Raw genomic sequence first — 13145 nt, forward strand, 5'->3', positions numbered from 1 at the left:
GATCCTGTTAAAGGGCTTCCCAGGCCTGGCCAGTTGTCCTCACTGTGCCCCCTCCCTCCGGGCCAAGGCCTGGAAGGAGCCTCCCTCACCTTGAATGCATGGGCTACAACAGGAAGTGGAGAGGTCTGAGATTCCTTCCTTTCAATTCAGAGAAAAGAAAAAAATAGATTCCTACAGAAAAATCACTTCCAGGGACAGTATGGTAGCACCTGCCTGCTGGCATCCCTTGATAGGGTTTATCTGTGAAGGGACATGTATTGAGCCTTCTGGGGGCTGTGCATTGAGTCCAGTACCCAGGGCCTACTGGGGTGTGCTCCTGACAGGGGAGCAGCCGATTGATTCTTGGACAGGCAGATCTAGACAAGGCGCCCTTCCTCCCACACAGCAGGTGACAGTGTCAGGGGGAGAGAGGAGGCCATCATACAGGCTTCAGAGGGGCCTCTGTTCTCTCCCAACTCCGCCCAAAGGCCAGGCTCCTCTCCTAATGGCACTGGGGGCCCTTCCTTTCTCACTCTTGTCATCCCACATGGGCTTGCAGTGATAAGCAAAGGGCTACATCTAGGGCACATTCACCTGCTTTCAAAGCCCTCGATGGAGAAGCATTCCAGAGGGGAGTCACTGCTGTGTTTGGAGAAGGAGACTTTGAAATGGTACAGGGTGCAGGACGATGACCTGTCAGGGGTTTGCATGACATCTGCCTGGCACCGTGGGACCTTCCTACCCCAGCCTGGGTAACCTCAGTTCTGGAGGCTGACGTGGGGGAAAAGCAAACTGGGAAGCATTTCCCTGTATAAACCGCTTCCTAGTGGGATACATTGTTTGGCCAGGATTCAGCCAGAGAAGTGGAACCACCAGGGGTGATACGGAATGAAGAGCCTGCCGCAGGGATCTGACCGCACACGGCTGCAGGGCTGCTCAATAGTCTTGATTCCTCTCCGTGGAGGAAGGTGGGAGGTGGTGCCGTCTCTGCCCCTGAAATGGGCCCGGCCTCAGCTGCAACAGAGCCTTCCCGGACCCTGCAGAGCAAGCACCGCTCTAGTTCCCTTCCGCCTCAGTCGCCTGCCTCACCACACCCAAAAGGGAATATGGAAACCCTTGTTTAGCTTAGCCAGGTGACATACTGCAAAATCACCCAGATATGCTTTTTTTAAAAAAAATACTAGATATGGTGGGTTTTTTTTTGTTGTTTGTTTGTTTGTTTTTTTGGATCTGTACTCAGGCTCCTAGTGGAGTGTGCTATGTTTGTATTCAAGATGTGTGTGTCTCTGAGTGTGCCCTGTTTCCATACACTTTGCCCTGGAGGTGGGAAGAGGAGAGAGTTGGGGACAATAGCAGAACATGAAGCTGCCAACTCCAGGCTGTGAGGCTGCCACGTCCTCTCCCCACGAACCAGCTGCAGATTTCAATCAATGCAATCAATGGGCAGTGTTTGCTGGCCATAAAAATAGCCCAGAGGTTGCTGGTCAGCGGCTCTAAGATGGATGACCAGTGGCCCTGGAGGTCCCAAAGGTCAAAGATGACTATCACCTTAAAATGTAATCTGTGCTGGCCCCCAGCCTGAGGCCTAGTGGGAGGAGGCTGGCTGGCCATCTGCAGCCATCCACCAGGCCAGGGGCCGGCAGCCTGGAAGGTGGCCTTCAGGACTCCTGGCCACATGGTCTATCTGTCCATCCTCCTTAGCCCCTGGTGCTGCTGTGTGAAGTCTCCCACGTCCCACACAGCAGGCTGATCTTTCACTTCGACCCCTTCCCCCCCCCCCTCATTAGCAAACCCTCACTTCCTCCAGCTGGGAGTGGCTGCTGTGCCTTAGGTAGCGTTGTCTTTCATTTGTAATGGTGACAAAGAATGATGACCATCAACCTCTGTCCCCCCAGCCAGTGAGGAGGTGAGGAGTGAGTGCCTTCACTCCTCTCTCCCTTCCCCTCCACGATCATGGGCTCTCTCCCTTCATTCGGCCCTTCCCTCCTTCTTCATGTTAGAATGATCTCCTGCTTCTTCACCCAGACATGACTTCTGCTCTGCGTAAATGCCGGAGCAGCACTTGCTGCCTGTCGGAGCCCTTCAGCTCATCGTCAATAGTTGTCCCCTCTCCCCGCTGTAGTCTGACAAGTGGCAGATTCACCCTCCCCATCTTTAGTGCATTGGTCCTGTGGATTTTTCCCACCTGCCGTGATGCATTTGGGTGGTGTCCGAGGATGAGACACACCTGATGAGATGCACTGAGCTGTGTGGTCGCCTCGGCCTGCTCCCCTTGGTGTTGGCCCTTTCCGGCTGGATCTGCCTCCTAGAAATCAACTTCCTTTCACAAATCATCGCAGTTCGCCTATTTAATGGTTGATGCGTCACCCGAAGATGCAGTATTTCCCAAAAGTCAGGAAGCAAATAAATTATTACAGTTTAAAAATGAATCTATTTATTGATTTCCTTCTTTTACACTTTTAATGCTAATTGTTTTTCATGGTGCATGCATTTGGGATTCATCAAAATGAATTCTTAACGAATTTCCAAACACAAAAATTATAGGAGGATAGCGGAGCCGAATCATCCTGCCATTTCTCAAAGATCTTCTGCTCTGAGGGGTCCCCGCAAGAGGATATGAATCACACCTGTCTGTCTGTCTGTAATATCTGGAAGGCTGCATGTCCTTGAGTGGGTGGACATGACACCTAGTTACACTGTCTGAGCACCTACTTTGTGCCTGGCCCTGGGCTAGGTTATTCACAAAAGCTGTTTCATTGATTCTTCATACAGCTCCAGAGTCTGTTTGTCCTTCTTTATTTAATAAGAAACAGACCCAGAGAGGCTCACGTGTCTATCAGGGGGAAGTGCCCAAGTACAAGTCGCTTTACTTGGCTCTAGAGGGCAGGCTCTTTCCACTTGGCCACTCCCCATGCTGAGCTGGTGTCACACTGGCTGCAGCAGGTTCACTGTGGGATGTCATTGCTGTTTCTGCCTGTCTGTCCCACTCAGAGTAGACCTTGTACTTTCAGGGTGGATAAGCCCAGCTCACAACACATACTGAGCATCCTGGATTGGTCTATTCCTTTGTGTCCATCAATCCAGGCAGAAGCCCTCACTGCCTTCCTACCTTTCCTGGAGAGACCAAGTCTTGTCTCCGCTTCCTCCTCTGTAGTAACATCTTAGACACGTAGCTCTAGTTAAGGATTTTGCTTCCCAGACTTTCTTGTAGCTCAGGGCAGCCACGTGAGTAGCGGGATGTGAGCTGACTTGATGCCAGCTACACATGGGTTTGGCTTTGAAAGGGAGAAAAGTACTTTTTCTCATCTATCTTCCTGCTGTCTGGAATTCAGATTTGGTGGTGGGAGTGGAAGCAGCCACGTCAGGCCATGAGACAGTTTCATGGTGAGAATGACAGAGCCTCAAAATTGAAGGGGCCTGTGTCCCTGATGTTAAGGGGGTCTGGAAGACCATCCTTGTCCTAGACTGCATGCCTGGACTTGTCTACGAGAGAGAGTTAAACACCTCTCTTGTGTTTAAGTCACTATTATTTTTCTCCTCTGTTATAGCATCAAACATGAATGCAGCCGCTCAGGACAATGTGGGTCACGGTGGATGGGGTAGGTTCAAGGGATGAACTGTCACGGAGTCCACATGCTCCTCTCCTATGAACACGTTACCTTGCCCAGGAATAGGGATTTTGCAGACAGGATTGATTTAAGGATCTAGGGATAGCAAGATTATCTTGGGTTGTCCCAGGAGACCCAATGTAATCACAACAGGGAGGCAGGCAGGAGGGCCAGCTGTACCAAGAATGCCATGTGACAAGAGAAGCAGAATCCGAGGGAGAAGAGGCTATGCCACTGGCTTGGAAGATGAAGGAAGAGGACATGAGCCGAAGAGTGCAGCAGCCTGTGGAAGCTGGAAGAGGCGAGGAGAGAGCTCCCCACACCACAGTCCCACGGGGGAACGTGCCCTCCCACGCCGACTCGGTACAGTGAAAACGATCTTGGATTTCTTATCTCTGAAACTGTGAGATATAAGTTTGTGTTGCCCTTAGCCACTAAGTTGGAGTAATTTGTTATAGCAGCAATAAGAAATTGATCTAATGGGAGACCCAGAAAGATGAATACAGCTCATGAAGAAGAGAGCACGTTCTGCTGAAGCAATAGCGCCCTTCCATCTGCCCTGGGCTCCCACCCGTGAACTTCTCCCACCCTTCAAGGTCCAGCAGCCTCCTCCCCCGGGAAGCCTTCCTGGACCACAGCAAGCAACTGGCTGCAATGCTGATCTTGGCAGAGATATTAATATTGGCACAGGAAGATGGGAGGAGAGAGGTACGGCCCCAGCCCTGCTCATCTGAAGCCTGACACAAACGGCCCTTTCTGGTGTCAATGTCCTGATACTTGGTGACTAACAATGTAGATCATGGTACCTTGGTGCTCAGCCACTCAGAGGAATTAAGGTGTCCCAAAGGAGAGCTAGTGGGCAAGAGCTACCTGTCAAAAGAGACGGATCTCTTCCGGAATTACCAATATGGCACCTGTCTTGCTCTCCACACCAGGCACGCTGTCTTGTAAGAAAACTGACCTCACCATACTTGTCACATAGTGTCCCAGAAAGCTACCACCATTTTGATTTTCAAAGGCAAGTATTATCCATGCTGCTAAAATAGTAGGCAAAAGTCTGATGGGAAATTGCATCCCAAGACATCCCCCACAAGGTACTTGTGAAATACAAAGGAGAACATCACCCAGAACGACACTCAGCCACCAGGCACCCCGTATACGGTCCTCTGAGAAGGTCACGTCTTCACTTTGTGTTCCTATTGCAAAAATGCCATCTGAATCAAATTATGATGAAATATCAAGCAAACACAATTTTGGGACGGTTTACAAAATAACTAACCTGTACTCTTCCAAAGAGTCAAGGTAATAAGTGACCAAAAAAGACTCAGGCCCTGTCAGGGTTTGCCATAATCTAAATTGGCAACAGACCCAAAGAAATCAGGATCCCACACTGGGGGATCCTGGACCAAAAAAGAATATTCACTGTGACATTTGGTAAAATTTTAGGGCCATAGCTTAGTTTAATTGAATTGTTAAATGTTACTTTACTGGATTTGATTATTAAACTATGATTATGTCCAATAACATTAACATTTGAAGATGCTGAGTAAGGACATGGGAATTCTTTTTGCAACTTGCTTTTAAATCTGAAATTATTTCAAAATAGCTTTTTTTTTTTTTAAAAAAAAGGCACAATATACTGAATACTTCCATATCACTGATTTGATTATATCCTGTTTACAGACTCTCAAATAGGTGGCATTATCTGTATTCACTGGCAAGAAAATGAGAAGCAGGTAAAGTCCATGTCCAAGGTCACCGTCTCATACTGGTATGTGGACCTGAGACTTGCATCTGAATCTCATATTTCCAAATCCCACTTGCTTTTCCAACTGAGATTGTCTGAAGACAATAGCCAGTGTGAGGAGTCCTTACTAACAGGAGTTGGGCCTGAGCCAGGATTCCACAGCAGCCACAGCACCATCAACCATCGGAGAGAGATCGAGGCTCAGCCATCCTTGCGTTCGAGGCTGAAGCAGGGCTTCCTTCTTCCACCACAGAGCTGAACAACACACCGGGAAGCACAAGAGATTGTTTGCAGTGCTCCCAGCTGGCCAGGAGCTCAATTCACCAGGGGCTTCCGATCCCTATCACTCTAGTTACCAGTGTGTTGGCTCCAGCTCCCGATCTGTGAAAGAACTGTTGAGAAACAGCACTGGAGGACACTTGGGTTTCAAGCCCAGATGTTCAGGGAATCTGGAAAAGCCAGGACTGCCTTGGATTCTGCCTGCTGTCTTGGGGTGATGATTAATTATTTCCCTTCACCCTCAGAGTTGTCACCATTAGGACCACAAGCTATGTGATCACCACATGCCGAGCATATCTAGTTGACCCTCTTCATTTTTCAAGGAAAGAGAAAGGCTCAGAGAGGTGGAGTGACCTGCCCATGGCATTCCGCAGCAGGCTCCTCAGCGTGATCAGTTTAGCCACTTTGGTCGGAACGTGGTGGTGGTGCTTTTCCATCTGGGTCTCCGGCTCACCTGTTGACTTCTCTGGGTTCAGTCTCACGCCATTCACTGGAAGGAGCTGCTTCACCGGGGTCATCTCAGGACAGTTACAGCAGACTCCTGGGTGGTCTCCCCATGTCCCATCCTCTTCTCCAAGCCCACAAGTCAGCCAGTGCTTTCCTCAGAACACGATTCTGAGGCTGGCCCTTCCTGCTGAACAGCCTGTTCACAGGCTTCCTTGGGAGCCCTGCGTGGCCTCTCCCCTGGTACAAACCACCTTCACGTCCTGCCTCCCCCTTGGACCTTCGCTTCCCATTCACCCCACCTTTGCACAGATGTGCTGGCCTCCGGCCCTTCCTCACCAACACAGCCCTACTCTCTCCTGGCACAAAGACTTGGTACGTGCTTTCCCCGGGCTTGGACTGTGCTTCTAGCCCTTTCTCCTTCTGTTTGTAAGTACCACTCAATGCCTGTCTTACCTGTTGGCATGGAAGCTCCATGCAGGGAGGAGCCATGTCTGGTTCACAGCTGCTGAGTACTAGGAGTCATCCATCAAGAAGAGCTGAACTAGTGAATTCCTTGTAGTCCAGACATCCTCATTTGAGTGATTAGGAATGAAAGCCCCTCAAGCCATTCAGGGCCAGCAAAAGAGAATTTTCTCCATACCTGATGCCCCAAGAATCACCTATGATGTTAACAAAACATATAACTAGAAAGAGAACATTACAGAACACATTCTACAGAAAACGGAACACCCCAGGTCCTGTGTCTCAACATACCACCTTCAACGGGAAGCTACTGTGGCTCTTGTTCTGCCTTTTCCAATACAACCTGCAATGTTCACAGAACCAATCACCCGCTACTCCCCGCACACAAACAGAAACACAATAAAAATAAGCCTTACTTTAAGAGCATACTGGACTCATGAGGTCAGCTCTTCATACCTCCCACTGAACAGATGGGAACACTGAGGCCCCTGAGACGCTACCAGATTGCTTTTAGGATCAGGGCTGGACTCTGGGCCTCCTGCCTTCAGTTTTGATGCCCAGCTTCTGGGCATTTCCTGGGGAAGCAGTATACCAGTGAACCCCAGTGTGAATGGTCAGGGCTTCCAGCTTGAGATGTACCTTGAGGAGTGAAGCCCACCCCGGCCTTGACCCTACCTAGTGCCTGACGAAATCTCAGCAATCCCTGTGAGACTGCACAGTGATATAATGGAGCACGTCTCAAACTTAGGGTGCACAGGACTCACCCAGGCAGCTTGTCAAAATGCAGATTCTGACCCAGGAGGTCGGGGTTGGCTGGGATTCTGCATTTCTATCAGCTTCCAGGGACATTGATGCTGCCGGTGGCCAGACCATTGCTTGAGTGGCACGGCTGCCTCCCAGCCATCACTCATTGGCATGGCCTGAATGTCTCAGGTCCCCTCTAATTCATGTTGAAACCTACCACTGTGATGGCATCCAGAGGTGGGGTGATTAGGTCACGAGGGCTCGGCCCTCATGGGATTAGAACCCTGTAGAGCAGACCCATCCAGCTGCCTCACCCCTTCCGCCATGTTATGACAGTAAAAAGACACCTCTATGACCAGAAAGCAGGCCCATCAGGCACTGAATCTACCCGAGCCTTGATCTTGGAATTCCCAGCCTTCAAAACTATAAGAAAGAAATTTCTGTTGTTTATAAGCACCCAGTGTATAATTTTTATAACAGCCCAAATGAACTAAAACCGCCATTTTTTTCTCCTAAAAGGGGCCAGATAATAAATATTTTAGGCTTTGTGGGCCAAGAGGCAAAATCAAGAAAATCAAGCACTTACATAACAAAACAGAAAACAAATTTACACACTTTTTTACTGGAAAAGTTCATAATTTTTTAAGGAGTAATTTAAATTATTTTTCAGTTGCCAATGGATATTTATTTATTTATTTATTTAATTTGTATGTGGGCTGATAATTGAACCCAGTGCCTCACACATGCTAGGCAAGCGCTCTACCACGGAGTCACAGCCCCAACAAAAGACTGAAGTTCTTTTATGGGGAGGGTTAACAGTGACTAATAAGGGAGAAGTCATTCTAAGCAGGTTCTCAGCATGAGGACTGTAGCCTCCACTCCCTTATGCCCAGGCCCTTCATTATTTAATCCTGCATCTTATCAACAGCAGCACATGACGGGTCCTGGGAGGTGAAACCCAGCCATCATTGCCCAGGGTGCTCTTCTGAGCCAGCAATGAAGCACTGCCTTTGTCTTCAAGAAGCAGGTCTAACGTGAGACTCTAGCTTTCTGTTTTTGGGCCAAGTTTTTCATCAACGAACGCATCAGAAGTAGTTCTGCCCACCTCTCACCCCACGGTTTGTCGTGTGGGGTGCTGGTGTTTACAGGGTCACGTGAACACAGTGTGTACAAGTGGTTCTCACTCCTGGGGATATGTTCCTAATCAAGGCACTGCAAGTCCAAATGGTGTAAATTGAATCTGATTTCCCCACAGCAGCCATGCTATTATGTGGGATGATGTGAATGGGAATTTGCTGTGGAAAGATCCCACAGGCAAAGGGAATAGCGTGAGCACAGGAACTGGGTTGTGACCTTGGATGGTATTTTCCAGGAATGGCGGGCGAGGGAGCTGGGCAGGGAGATGCTATAGGGCACTTGTTTCTGCCTCTGGGGAATCTCAGGTCTGCCCCTCTTTCCTGAAGTTAAGCTCACTGACTCCTCAAGCATCTGTCCCAACTGCCCCTCGGCTCTTCTTGGCGTCATCACTCCTACTACAACTTGAGTCCTCAGCATCTCATTTTAGACTTGCTGGCATCTCCTACTGGCCTCTTTGCCACATTTCTTTCTATTTTCTAGAAAGATCGTTGTCTTTCTAAAATGAGCTGCTCAGACCTGGCAGGGAAAATCCCTCCAGGCTTTGAACCAATCTGGGCAGTCACTCAACACTGCCCAGATTGGTTCAAACATTGGCTGCAAGTGGCATAATTAATGGGGAAGATGACCGGCCTATGACAAGGAGGTGGAGGTGAGTGGCTGCAGTGTTGGCTAGTCTTGAAGCCCAGGGGTGTTCTCCATCTTTCTCCTCTCTGCATTCTCAGTGGGTTGGCTCAGGCCTTTGGGGGTTCCGGCAGGGGCCTGAGAGAGTGTGTGTGGTCCCGGATATCAAGTACTCACCGTACAGAAACTGCTACTTGAATCTCTCTCTTTATATGGGAGGATCACCTTTCCTAATAGCACCTCCTTCCCAATCAGCCCTCCCATCTCCTTGTCCAGAACGGCTTTGAAGTCCCTGCCTAAACACAACTAGGAACTGATCAGCATTGTTGGCTTGTATTCTCAGGCTTCAATCTCCAAGGCCAGGGAGAGAACCTCAACCTAAGCATGGTCACATGGTATGTAGGGCAGAACCCAACCCAGGCTTAGTCTTGGGATCCAGGGGAAATGACTCTGGGAAGCAACTGGCTGTATTTGTTACACCTTGAGAACACCATCCACTGTGTCTCTTCTGTGCCTTCTGTCAGTGTGTCCCTTAAATTTCCTTCCACTCCGGGAAACTCCCACTTATCCATCCAAGTGCAACCACCATCAATCTCTGCAGTGTGGCAGTGTCAGGCAGCTCCACATGGCTACGTGCTGGGTGAGCGCCTAAGAGCCCAAGGCAGCTCCACCAAGATCCTGCAAGAGTGTCCAGGGACTGCCAGCCCTACAAGCGGAAGAAGTTGAATTCTGCCAACGACGACAGGAGCTGAAGAGTGAATTCTCTCCCATGCGAGTCTCAGAGGTGAGCCCAGCAACACCTCAACTGCAACCTAAGAGAGACTGCGAGGCAGAGGGTCCACACTAGGCCGGGCCTGGATTCCCAGTCCAGAGGCTATAAGGTAACAAATGTGTACTGTTCTAGACTATTCTGTCTGTGGCCATTTGACATACATAATAGCCTCCCCTCCTTCCATTTTTGCCACTCCCTCAAACCATTCCCAATGCACTCTCCATAGAGGAGTTGAGTGGTTTTTTTTAGCTGAATCATATCAGACTCTCAACCAAAACTTAAATGGCGCCTGAGTCCCCCCCCCCCATTCAATGTCCTTGAACACTATGAGACTCCCGGCTCATGGCCCAAGGTCCAGCCTGCTACCTGCACTGTGCTCCCTGCTGCCTCAGGGACCTAGTGCCCACGTATTTCCTTGCCTGAAGACTTCCCACTCCCTTCTGCTGCTCACATGTCTGGCTCCTTCTCTTCCCTCAGAGACTCCCTGTTGGCTTTGCCCATCACCTTTGAGTTATTTGGTCTTACAGTGTCAGCCCCATGAGGCCAGGTCACAGGATCAGTGCTTCACTCTGCAATCCCAGTGCCCAGCTCCCTGCCAAGCACATGGGAGATGTCCACTAGGTATTTACCAAATGAATGAATGAGCTTGATTTTCCGTGGAGTCTGCCCGATGTGTATGTTTGGATGGGTGTTTGTGTCATGCCTGTTCCTCATTTCCAGGCCGTGCCCTCGTTTCCTTTCTCTGTCCTTTCCTCCTTTGTGCTCCTGGTGATTCCTTCAGGCTCTGGTCACCTATCTGGGGAACGAAGGCTCTGGAGACAAGAACGGGAAGAGGAAAGAAAAGAGAAATGAAGAGAGGGATCTGTAGGGCGCTGGCAGCTGGGATCCAGGCAAACAGGTGGAAGCAATTAAGGAAGCCCACAGAGTCCTGGGCCACCGGGGAGGCCATCGAGCCCAATGTCCATGCACACTTGAGGGGTCATGTGGCTAAGCGTGGTCATGAGAAGCTCCCTAAGTTCACCCTTCAGAAGCAGGGCTTCGTGTGTGCAGTATGTACAGTGGGCTTCACCAAATGCACCACAGGAGCTAGAGAGAATTTGAGATGCATAAATGATGTGAGTGCCTGGGCTCTATTAATTTAGCCCTCTCTGGAAATGCCTGGGAAATAATAGGCACTCAATAAGTCATTGTGGAATAAATAAATGAAGATTGAATTTTGAGATCCTTGGTTTTTTATTGAGGTCAATATGAGAATAAAGCATGTCTCTGCAGCTACTATAAAACTGGCCTTGAAGACATTTTCCATTGAAGGAGAGGAAAGAGCACTTTGGATTTTAATCCTAGCTCTACCACTAAACCAGCTGGCATGACCTTAGGCCAGTTACTGAACCTGTAATCAGTCTTCTAACCTGTAGAAAGTAGCCTAACTCATAGAATCACCCAGAGGTTTAAATGAAACCACATATTTCAAATGCTTCATGTGTCTCAAAGCATATCTGGACCCTCAAAGAGGGACCCCTTTTCTTGTTAGAAAGGAGACCTGAGATCTGTATGTCATGGAATCAGGGAATATGCTACAGGGCCGAAGCTGACACTAAGGAACATAAGTGTGATGGTGTGTGCTCTGGTTTACTCTAGAAAGTTCTGATGCAAGTGAGAACCTGTCTCAAAAATAAATAAATAAATAGATTAATTAATAAAAAGGGCTGGAGATGTGGCTCAATAGTAAAGTGCCCCTGGGTTCAATTCTGATTCATTCCAATATTCTCTGGAATGGATCATCAGGGATAGAGGAGCTAAGGCCATGTAAACCCCTATGTGACAGTGAATGCTGGGGTGGCCCCTGTCCTGGCAGGAAGAGTTCTTTGGGGAGTGCTGACCAAGTGGAGTAAATTAGTTTTGTCATCTCCTGTCTAGATGGGAGTTCAAGTCACCTGGGAGGTGAACTCTAGGAGTTTGCTTTCTGATCCTATTTTTGATCTCTGAAGTTTGTGTAGTGTATTTTATGTGTGTCACTGATTTTCAACTTATTAAAAAACAAATGCTTCTACAGAGAAGAGCATCCAAATGAAGAGGAGGTGCCAGCAAAAGCAACCCAGAAAAGAGGTCAGAGAGACATGGCCACCCACGGAGGCAGAGGGAGAGAGCAGCCCGGCAGGGGAGGAATGGACAGCAGCACCACGGGCCACCGAGTAATCAATGAAAATGGGGCTGATGGCTGCAAGTCCAATTCTCCTTTCCAAAAGGCATCCATTTCTTAAGAGGGATAAAATTTGTTCCTCGGTTATAATAAAATCACTCCACAGAATGTAGTACATTTTGAAGCTCACGTTTTAACTCAACTATTTAATGATAAACTAGCCCAATTGTTTACAACTGACAATCAACATAATTTCAGTTCTTTAAAAATTTGACATAATGGTTAAAAATACAAAGGGAAACAAGGGCTTCAATGAAGCCAAACGATTTTCTATTCTACCACATTTCCTCTGCTCCTGAAGTGGGTGGCTGTCCAGTCCCCGATTGCTCAATCCTCATGTCCTATCACAAGGGACAGTGGAAGAACCAAGCAAGACAGACCTTGCCAACAGAGTCTGGGATTCAACAGCAGACTTGCCTTTTATTAGCTATGTGATCCTGGCCATTTATCTCCATGATCTGCAGTTTTCTTCATGGAGATGATTCATGGCTTTTAGGAGTAAGAATTAAGCAAGCAATGACCTAGCACAGTGTCTGGTGCAAAGTAAGTATTCAGAAACGTCAATTTCTTTGTGACTTTCCTGCTCGTTTTTTTAAAAAAGGGAACACTTTTATCTGATTGAAGAAAGAAAGATAGGAAAATAATTAATGGAAAAGTATATCTTCCCATAACACAAAAGCAAGAAATGAAAACCTGAAAAATCTCACAATTATCCCTTAATAGGACAAGAGTAGTTAGTACAGTTAGCAGGTACTGCATATTTATCATATGCAACATATTCTGAGAGAGCTCTCCATGTATTAACTCTTTCTTCTTTTCATCCTTACCATAGGACCAGAAGTAGGTATGATTATTATATTCCCATCTTGCAGAGAAGAAATGGGCATGAGATGTAAGTAACTGGGCATGGGGACAGCTAATTGGCTAGTAAGTGGCAGAACCAGATTTAAACCTTGTAGGTACATTTTCTGGAAAGGAGATTCTGGGACAAATTTTCTGGAAGGAAATGTATTGGGAAGTGCTCCTGAGGTCAAGACCATGTGAAAGAAGCAAAAACAGGGAGAAAGAGGGGAGTTACACTGTGATGCCCAACTCTGTCCAAACACACTGGGAGCTAGAATGTTGAGTGGCCCTTCAGAGATGTCCCAC

General features: G+C 48.2%; 1 pseudogene; it reads right to left on the bottom strand.

Annotated features, from left to right (window-relative positions):
* The window catches only part of LOC101972660 (E3 ubiquitin-protein ligase Topors-like), a 28294-nt pseudogene extending 26163 nt beyond the window's left edge, over positions 1–2131 (bottom strand).
* Positions 2132–13145: the final 11014 nt, after the last annotated feature.

This window comes from Ictidomys tridecemlineatus, chromosome 13, assembly GCF_052094955.1.
Source record: "Ictidomys tridecemlineatus isolate mIctTri1 chromosome 13, mIctTri1.hap1, whole genome shotgun sequence".
NCBI classification, from domain to species: Eukaryota; Metazoa; Chordata; class Mammalia; order Rodentia; family Sciuridae; genus Ictidomys; species Ictidomys tridecemlineatus.